This window comes from Microtus oregoni, unplaced genomic scaffold (assembly GCF_018167655.1).
Source record: "Microtus oregoni isolate MIOR12 unplaced genomic scaffold, Mior012 000014F_ref0000157, whole genome shotgun sequence".
Classification (NCBI taxonomy): Eukaryota; Metazoa; Chordata; class Mammalia; order Rodentia; family Cricetidae; genus Microtus; species Microtus oregoni.
In genome coordinates this window covers 35398126-35408620 of record NW_024543073.1, presented here as the reverse complement: position 1 = coordinate 35408620, position 10495 = coordinate 35398126, and the positions used below count along the sequence as shown (strand labels likewise).

At 39.6% G+C, this 10495-nt stretch overlaps 1 pseudogene; it reads right to left on the bottom strand.

The window, feature by feature from the left end:
• Positions 1-8607: 8607 nt before the first annotated feature.
• LOC121456005 lies at positions 8608-8722 on the bottom strand (annotated as a pseudogene).
• Positions 8723-10495: the final 1773 nt, after the last annotated feature.

Sequence of the window (10495 nt, the reverse complement as noted above, 5' to 3'; positions counted from 1 at the left end):
GGCAGATGAGGATAGGGAACCTGAAACGACCCTATCCTATAGCAATACTGACGAATATCTTGCATATCACCATAGAACCTTCATCTGGTGATAGATGGAGATAGAGACAGAGACCCACACTGGAGCACTGGACTGAGCTCCCAAGGCCCAATGAGGAGCGGAAGGAGGGAGAAGATGAGCAAGGAAGTCAGGACCACGAGGGGTGCACCCACCCACTGAGACAGTGGGGCTGATCTACTGGGAGCTCACCAAGGCCAGCTGGACTATGACTGAAAAAGCATGGGATAAAACCGGACTCTCTGAACATGGCGAACAATGAGGGATGATGAGAAGCCAAGGACAATGGCATGGGGTTTTGATCCTACTTCATGTTCTGGCTTTGTGGGAGCCTAGCCAGTTTGGATGTTCACCTTCCTAGACGAGGACGGAGGGGGAGGACCTTGGAGTTTCCACAGGGCAGGGAACCCTGACTGCTCTTTGGATTGGAGAGGGAGGGGGATAGGAGTTGGGGGAGGGGGAGAAGGGTGGGAGGAGGGGGAGGGAAATGGGAGGCTGGGAGGAGGTGGAAACTTTTTTTTTCCTTTTCTCAATAAAAAAAAAAAGTTCAAACCTGAAAAAAAAAAAGATGTATGGACAAGTGGGTTTAGTGCATGATTCACTGTGTCACACTGCAACTTCCATATTAAATTTTAACCACCTCACCCTTTTAACTTTTTCTTTTCTTTTCTTTTTGTAAATAAAATAAAATTTTATTTTATTTGGAGGGAAGGATTGCAGGGGCAGAGGAAAGATGCAAAGTGATGGAAAAATGAATGGGCTCAAGATACATGATGTAAAAGTTGCATACAATAAATAAAAAGAAAGTAAAAAAAAACCCTCTCTTTTGACTTATATTTTGACAGTTTTTGATCTTTATCTATACACTGCTGGCTTGATCTCTTTTGAGTAATTTTCAAATTGTAATATAGCTGTAGGTTGACCATCTCAGATTGAACCACTAGAATATGTATAAAGAATAAAACATTAGCAGTTTAGTGATCTCTGCCATTAAGTTCATTTTCTTTAGACTATAGTCTTGATGATAACGTTCCATGCTCTATCTACTAGGTAGTTACATTAACACAGACCTATCTGTTCCATGCTATGAATCAACCAGACTTTTCATAATCAAGGGCTTCTAAGGTTCATAAAAAATATACTTGTTTAGGGCTATAGAGATAGCTCAGCAGTTAAGAGCACTGATTGCTATTTCAGAGGACCAGAGTTTCATTTCTGGCACGATGTGGTGGCTCATAACTATCTATAATTACTATCTTAGGAGACCCAATGTCCTCTTCTGGCTTCTAACGGCATCAGGCATGCATGTAGTACATTGGAATAAATGCAAGCAAAACACCAATACACATAAAAAACAAAACAAATTAAGAAAAAACTATAAAAAATATACATGTGTTGAGAAGAGCCAGAGGAAAACACAGTTGGATGCAAAAGTTGTCAAAAGTATTGCAGTGTTTAGACCCAGACTGCAAACATCCTGGCATCTGCTTCATCATGCCTGCTTTCTTAGTGAGTCATGCTTACAGCTCTAGATGTTAGTCTCCTTTTTCTTCTTTAAGAAAACAATTCTTGATTACATGTGTTGTGATCAAGACTCTTCCATGGAACTGATGTGCTGGTGCTCGGACTTGCTGGGCACTCTCGCAGCTGATCTCAGAGATCTGGCTAATGTTAGCTGATCATACAAGGTGGCCCAGTCTATTCATGCACATCACTTGTTTGTAATGCGGACATTCTTGTCCCGTAGTGCGCAGCTGTGTTAGCAGGCATGCGCTATCAAATGAAAACATGCAGATTTCAGTTGTACCAAGATAGAACACACTGTCTTTGATTGTCTTTCCACTTTCTTTGCATGATCTGTGTACATGTGGTTGGCTTGATTTTTCCTGTCAGTCTTTTTATAACTGAGCATTTTATTACATTAAAAAATCTTTGATAAATATTTCTTTTGTATCAAATTTTTGTGTTATTTTCATAAGAATAAAATAATACTTGCTAATTTTCTTCAATGACTGGAGGCCTGGTCCTTTGCTCTCTTCTTTCAGAAGAACAAACCTTAAAGTTGTTGATGGTCTTGAAGTTGTAAGGATTTCTACATTACTTTCACGCAGGTTTTATTCTGGGTTGCTGACTTTATCTGGTATGTGCACTACATACCTTAGTCTGTGTTATCTTGAGTAGAAGCCATGATACAGACTCTGTGACTTCTAGCCCACTGAGCTCTCACTGACATTACTGTGATTATTGGAAAACTGCTTTTAACTTTTGGATGAATATTGGTGGAAAGGAAAGAGGAGGAAAGGATATGTCCATTTGGAAATGGACTCTTAGGAGTGAAATTAATAATTCTGAGCCACACTAACATTAATTACTCTGTGGTTGTGAGTAGGCAGTGGGTTTATGGTAAACGGCAGGGTGTTTACCTAGCTTCCTGACTACATGATTAGAAAATGCGCAATTGGAGGCAGCAGCCGAGCATGCATTATTTAAGTGGTTGGTGTCTGGCGACAATCTGGAAACTGCAATTGTTGTGGATGCCCTAGGAAATTTCTCACTTTCTGAGAGAAATTCTTTCACCTTTGTGTGTCTGCAGCATGGTGGCAGCTGTAGGAAGCACAGGAACTCTGTGACCTGGAAAACGTGGGACAAGTGACACAAGGTGACCCTGTGAGGCTGGGGGAGGCCCAATTAATTTAAAATTTTGCTTGGCCTTGTCTCTTCCAATTTTCTGAATCCTCTGGAAAAATGATTAATGTATACACTGACAATGCGAAAATATTTTTGACCCTATTAAAGTCGACCAAGGATAAACCAAGTGTAGGCTGGCATTGTATCAAACTGGCTTTATTAAATTTGATTGGAGGTTTGTATGAGGAAGGGACAGGCAAGGACATAATTTTGCACAGTCGCTCTCTTTTAAATGAAAATATCAAGTGGAATACAAAGTAGCACCATGCCTTGGACAGAAATCATTTTAAATATAAGAAAATAATGCAAAAAAACTTTATTTAAAGGCTAAACTATTTGCTTTGAAAAACAGTGCTTGAGAAAAATGCAGGCCACCTACCAGTTAGGATGTTTTAATCCATGGGAGGTGTGGCGGACTGGTATTTCCCCATTTATGGATGAGCTTCTTCAATTCCACCTGCTTTCTCTCATTGGTCATTGAAAATTGTCCAACTTGGAATTATTGTGGACACTTTGGACTTTATCAAAACAGGGTTTATTCAAAAGGTGTTTCCCCAACCTTAAACAGTCATGCAATTAACAAAGTGATCACCTTTTGCACTGGACATATGGTTTTAAATGAAGATGTTATGATTTAAGCACAAATCCATTGGGCCTTAATAGTTACAATCCTTAACCTATAGTACATGTAAAGAAACTTCGACAAATCCCTTTAATTCCCATTAAATCGAATGAAAATGTAATGTGTGTGTGGGTGTTTATGTGCAAATGCATGTGTGCGTGTGTGTGCACGTGCTCATGCAACTGTATATATATTCATATACATCTGCATTTGCACCCATATGCCTCTATCTTCCCCCATATGTGCACACCTCAGCCTGGCCTCAACGAATGGTCTTCCTGTCCATGCCTCCTCAGTTCTAGGATGTCCTAACACAGATATCTTTTGGAAACAATATCTAGATTTCACATTGAATTTTTCTAAATAGCTTTTACTGATATAGGGGTTATTTGGGTCTATGAATGTTACCCAAAAGAATCTTCATTATCCATTTATAATGTGAAAAATAATACAATTTATTACTCTAGTATACGTCTCATAAGGTAAATACCTGCTGAAGAAACCAATGGTAGAGCTTACCCATCATTGTGTACCTTGGAAGGGTGAGAGCTGGAATAGTACTGTAGGTAATATTAATTGTTCGGTGAAGAGCAGATCACACAAATCAGTTTTCAGTTAGTTCTGTTTAACAATCATAGATATGGAGAGTAGATGGTTATACAGAGCAACAAAGCATGATTGGATATGAAATTTGCTTCAGATTCTGTAGTTCAAAGACCAAAATGAGTTCTCTATAGGACTTGCCGTGAACTCTAGCCCCTTTACTCATAGCCTCCTGCTGTCTGTGCTTGCTTTTGCAGTGTCCTCTCCCACCCCTACAGGAAGGTTACATAAGTTTCTGCTCTTCTCAACTCAGGGATGGCATTTTGATATGGTTTCCTCAATGGGGAAGGAGTAGAAACCAGGTGTGTCCCTTCTGGTCAGAAGGTTCACAAGCCTGGTAACTTTGATTGGTCTCTCTACCCTTTGCATGACAATCAGTAAAGTTCTAGACCAAAGCAAAATGGCCAAGTTGTGACACAAAGCATAGCACAATGGGATATATTCTTCATGTTAACCACTGTAATTTCAGGTCATTTGTTAGACTTAAAAAACATAACTTATTTTGGCTATATTCCATCTGCTTGAGACAATGAACTTGGTGTCTGTCACTTATGTCTCTTTGGCCTTGTGTTGATATTGTCGCCGTCCCACAGCCATACCTGTTTTCTTTCTTTGCACCTGTACCTTTCTCTTTTCCTTCTTAACAAATGGAACCACCTACAAGCAGTGGGTAAGCCTTGATTCTATCAAATGCTTAGCATCTTTTTGTTGAGTTTTCCATTCTCTTCCACAACGTCAACTTCTCTTTCTACTGGATCATTCAGTTCAAGATCTGAAAACCATATTTCCTGGCTCCATGATCTTTCCAGTTAGTCCCTTCTAACTTGCCTCTCATCTTAACTATGCTAATATGTTGACTTCACTTCCTTCACTTTAGTTTCTAACCCACTTTTAGGGATTTCTGCTGCTTCTGAAAGCAGGTTGCCCAGCTAATGATAAACATGTGGAATGTCTAGTCCATGCAAACTTAGAAGTGTTGACTTCACTGCCCTCAGCAGCACAGCCCTGGGTGGGTTCTTCCTCTTGAAGTTTTCTTCCCTCTTGAAGGTTTCTCAACTTAGCTTCTAACACACTCTTGAATGCTCTGTGCTTGATGCATTTTCATCCTTACCTCACCACTAAGTTTTGTGGAAAGTTAAGTACTTATGAGTCAGTTTTCAGTTCTTTTACCTTCTGTCTTCATATTAACTTCCTCTGCTGAATTTGGTCTTGTTTTTTGAGTTGTTTTTTGAGTCCCCCACATAGAAATAGCACATTTATGCTTCCCTAATTTTCATGTTAAGCATGCTTCCTAAAACTTTAGGCTGAATTCATGAATTCCTCATTTTAATTCACTTATTTGAACTAAAAATCCCCAAATTATTGACAGTATGTTAGGTGCTATAGTAGGTGGTAGAAACATTAAAGTGAAGAGAATGACAATTTTGCTTAGAACTAATCCTTGGTGGGGAGGAAAATCCAAACACAATCATGGTAAAATGACTGCATTTCCAGCAATGTGGTGGAAACACAGCTTAGAGAGTCTTCACTTTTTAGGAGAGCAAAAGGACTTCTAGAGGAAGTTATATTTGAGCTTAAACTTGGCCAAATAGGAATTTATTTGCAGGAAGATAAAGGAAATGTATCTATAAACAAGAAGATGGTACATTCCATCATGGTCAGGGAATTCAAAATTTTTACAAATAGTAAGGGAGGTCTGAATTATGGGCAAAATGTGAAGCTGTGCTTGGGGTCTGGACCCAGTACTGGAGGGTTTAATGGAGTTGTGCTCTGTGATTATCTGAGGCTGTATTGGGGATCTGGACCTAGCAAGGAGGGTTTAATGCTTTTGTCCTTTGTGATGTTCTGAGTTGCATTTGTCATCTCTCCTGCTGTCTCTGCCTGCCCCTCAAAGTCCTAAAGCAACCGCCCCAACTGACTAAGGTCAAGGAAAGCACAAGCAATCTTTAAGTTCTCAATCATGGAAGCATACAGCCTTCTGCATTTCTAGTACTTTATTATGTTACAGCTTTCTGCTTATAGTTTATGTGATCATCTTTTATTACCTGCTTACCTGATTTTATTTTGAAAAGTAATTTTCTGGGAAGATAGATGATAAAATTTGAGGTCTGGCTGAGATGGTTCATTGAGCAAAAGTGATTTCTGTGCAAGCGTGGTGAACTGAGTTCAGTTCCAGCATTCCTCAGTGAAAGGAGAAATCAGACTCTTCAAAGCTGTCCTCTCACAACCGTGCATGTACTTGGGCACTTGTACTCACATGTGTGTGCATACACACACACACCCAACCCCCTACCCCCATCCTCCACCCCCATACCCCACACCCCACATGAATGACAAATACATTTAAAGACATCTTTGAACATTTTGACCATCATTGCTATTTGTGATACTCTAAATCTAGTTCTTTATTATGAATATAGTAGAGAAACAGTAATTCCAAATATCTACCTGCTATTTGAAAATTTTTATTATTTTTTAAAGAAAACAAACTATCTTTTTTCATTTTACATACCAATGCCAGTTCCCACTCCCTTCCCTCCTCCCATTCCTTCAACCTACCCCCGCCCCCACTATCCCTCATCCAGTCCTCAGAGAGGGTAAGGTACATTGCTTTGGAGGCCCTCCCTACTATATCTAGGATGAGCAAGGTATCCATTCAAAGAGAATAGGTTCTCAAAATGCCAGTATAAATAGTAGGGATAAATCCTGGTGCCACTGCCAGTGGCCTCTCAATCTGCCCCAGCCATGTACCTGTAACCCACATTCAGAGGGACTAGTTTGGACCTATGCTCTTTCCTTCCCAAACCAGCTGAAGTTGGTGAGCTTCGATTAGCTCAGGTAGACTGTTTCAGTGGATGAACCCTTCATGGACTTGACCTCTTGGCTCATACTCTCACTCCTTCTACTCTTCAACTGGATCTTGAGAGCTCAGTCCAGTAATCTGAAGTAGTTCTCTGCCTCTGTTTCTATTAGTTGTTGGATGAAGGTTCTATCGTGATATTTAAGATATTCATCAGTCTGACTACAGGGCAAAGCCAGTTCTGGCACCCTCTCCTCTCTTGCTTAAGGTCTTAGCTGGGGTCATCCTTGTAGATTCCTGGGAATTTCTCTAGTGTCAGGTTTCTTGCTAGCCCCATAATGGCTCCCTCAATCAAAATATTTTCCCTTGCTCTCATCTCTGTCCTTCCTCCATTTGACTATCTTGTTCCCTCAAGTTCTCCTCCCCGCTTCCCTTCTCCCCTTGTCTTCCCCTTCTACCCTTCCTACTCCCCAGATTCCCATACTCCAAATTTGTGAGTGTGTTCTTGTCTATTTCGCCTTTCCAAGTGGATCTATGCATGTTTTTCTTGGGGTTCTCCTTGTTACTTAGCTTCTCGAGGATCATGAACCATAGGCTCAATATCCTTTGCTTTACAGCTAATATTCACTTCTGAGTACGAGTACATACCATGTTCATCTTTCTGGGTTATTACCTCACTCAGAATGGTTTTCCCCAGTTCCATCTATTTGCATGCAAACTTTAAGATGTCATTTTTTTTCCACTGAGTAGTACTCAAATGTCTAAATGTGTCATATTTTCTTTATTCATTCTTCAGTTGAAGGGCATTCTCTCTCTCTTCTTTTTAAGCCCTCTCAAGTTTTATGTGGAGTTCATTACCACATTGGGTGCCATTCTGTTGTAATAGGAGAGGCAGGCTACGTTCCTGGCACCCGGCCGCCTGCACGGCTAGCTTTATACCTGAAATAATTACACGGAAACTGTATTCTTTTGAACACTGCCTGGCCCATTAGTTTCAACCTCTTATTGGCTAGCTCTTACATATTGATCTAACCCATTTCTAATAATTTGTGTAGCCCACGAGGTGGTTTACCAGAGAAGATCTTAACCTGTGTCTGTCTGGAGTGGGAGAATCATGGCGACTGCCTGACTCAGCTTCTTTGTCCCCGAATTCTGTTCTGTCTACTCCGCCTACCTAAATTTCTGTCCTATGGGGGCCAAACAGTTTTCTTTGTTAATTAACCAATGAAAGCAACAGATAAATACAAGACCCACCTCCATCATATTCTCCTTACTCCACATCCTCTACTGCATATGCTACCTTTGGTGTTTTTGATCTTAGCCATTCTGACTGGTGTAAATGATATCTCAGAGTTATTTTGATTTGCGTTTCCCTGATGGTTAAAGACATTGAACATTTCCTTAAGTGTCTTTCAGACATTTGAGATTATTCTGTTGAGAATTTTCTGTTCAGTTTTATACCCCATTTTTAATTGAGCTATTTTGAATTTTGATGTCTAATTTCTTGAGTTCTTTATATATTTTGAAGATCAGTATTCTGTCTGGTGTGGGGTTGGTGAAGATCTTTTCCCATTTAGTTGGCTGTCCTTTTGTCTTACTGACTGTCCTTTGCTTTACAGAAGCTTCTCAGTTTTGGGAGGTCCCATTTATTTATTGTTGCTCTCAGAGTCTGTGCTACTGGGGTTATATTTAGGAAGTGGTCTCCTGTGCCCATGCAATGAAGGCTACTTTCTACTTTCTCTTTTATCGGATTCAGTGTGGTCAGATTTATATTGAGGTCCTTAATCCATTTGGACCTGAGTTTTGTGCATGGGGATAGATATGGATCTATTTTCATTCTTCTACATGTTGACATCCAGTTATGCTAGCACCATTTGTTGAAGATACCTTCTTTTTTCTATTGTATAATTTTAGTAACGAACTATAGAAATGATCCCTGAAAGTATAGTCTTATATTGTATAATTTTAGATTCTTTGTCAAAAATCAGGTGTTCATAGGTGTGTAGAGTAATATCTGGTTCTTTGATTTTATTCCATTGGTCAACCTTTCTGTTTTTATGCCAGTACCAAGCTGTTTTCATTACTGTAGCTGTGTAATAGAGCTGTGTGGTAGCTGTATAATTGTGTAATAGAGGGATAGTGATGCCTCCAGAAGTTCCTTTATTTTATAGGATTGTTTTGGATTTCCTGAGTTTTTTGGCTTTTGTTTTTCCCCATATGAAGTTGAGTTTTGTTCTTTCAAGGTCTGTGAAGCATTGTGCTGGGATTTTGATGGGATTGCATTGAATCTATAGATTGCTTTTGGTAGAATTGCCATTTTTATTATGTTGATCCTTCCTATCTAATAGCATGGGAGATAGTTCCATTTTCTGGTATCTTCTTTAATTTCTTTCTTAAAAAATTTAAAGTTCTTATCAAACAGGTCTTTCAATACTTTGGGTAGTATTAATCCCAATATATTTTGTGTTATTTATGACTATTGTGAAGGGTGATGTTTCTCTGATTTCCTTCTCAGTTTCTTTATCATTCTTATATAGAGGGCTACTGATTTTTTTTTTTTTTAGTTGATCTTGTATCCTGCCACATTACTGAAAGTATCTGTCAGCTATAGAAGTTCCCTAGTAGAGTTTTTGGGGTCACTTATATATGCTATCATATCATTTATAAACAATGAAAGTTTGACTTCTTCCTTTCCAATTTGAATCCCCTTGATCTCCTTTTGTTGTCTTATTGCTCTAGTCAGAACTTTAAAAACTATGTTGAATAGATATGGAGATAGTGGACAGCCTTGTCTTGTTCCTGATTTTAGTGGGGTCTCTTTGAGCTTCTCTCCATTTAATTTGATGTTGGCTGTCTGCTTGCTGTGTATTGCTTTTATTATGTTTAGATATGTTTCTTGTATCTCTCTGATCTCTCCAAGACCTTTATCATGAAGGGGTGTTGGATTTTGTCGAATTGTTTTTTAACATCTAATGAGATGATAGTATTTTCTTTTCTTTCAGTTTATTTAGATGGTGGATTACATTGATAGATTTTCATATGTTGAACCATCTCTGCATCTCTGAAAAGAAACTGACTTAATCATGGTGTGAGGTCAGAGTCTGGACAGCTCTCCTCTCGGGAGCAGATGCCTGAGAGAGACGCCATGCCCCGCTCCCGGGCAGACACACGCCATGAAGCAAGCCACCAGGTTAGACATGCTGAACCTTTCCCGGTAAGACCGGTGCTCACCGATTATTAGAGATGGGTTGATCGGGATAACAGAATTAGCCTGTAAGTGCTAGAGCTAAAGGGCCAAGCAGTGCTTAAAAGAATACAGTGTCTGTGTAATTATTTTGGGGCATAAGCTAGCCATGTGGGCGGCCGGGTGTGGGGGACGCAGCCCTGCTGCCCCATTACTACTTCAATGGTGGATGATGTTTCCAATGTGTTCTTGGATTTTGTTTGCTAGTATTTTATTGAGTATTTTTGCATATGTTCTCATGAGTAAGATTGGTCTGTAATTCTCTTTCTTGGTTGAGTCTTTATGTGGTTTTGGTATCAGGGTAACTGTAGCCTCATAGAAAGAGTTTGTTAGAGTTCCTTCTGTTTCTATCATGTGAAACAATTTGAGGAATATAGGTATTAGCTCTTCTTTGATGTTCTGGCAGACTTCTGCACTGAAATCATCTGTCCCTGGGTTGTTTTTTTGTTGTTGTTGTTGTTGGGAGACTTTTGATGACAGT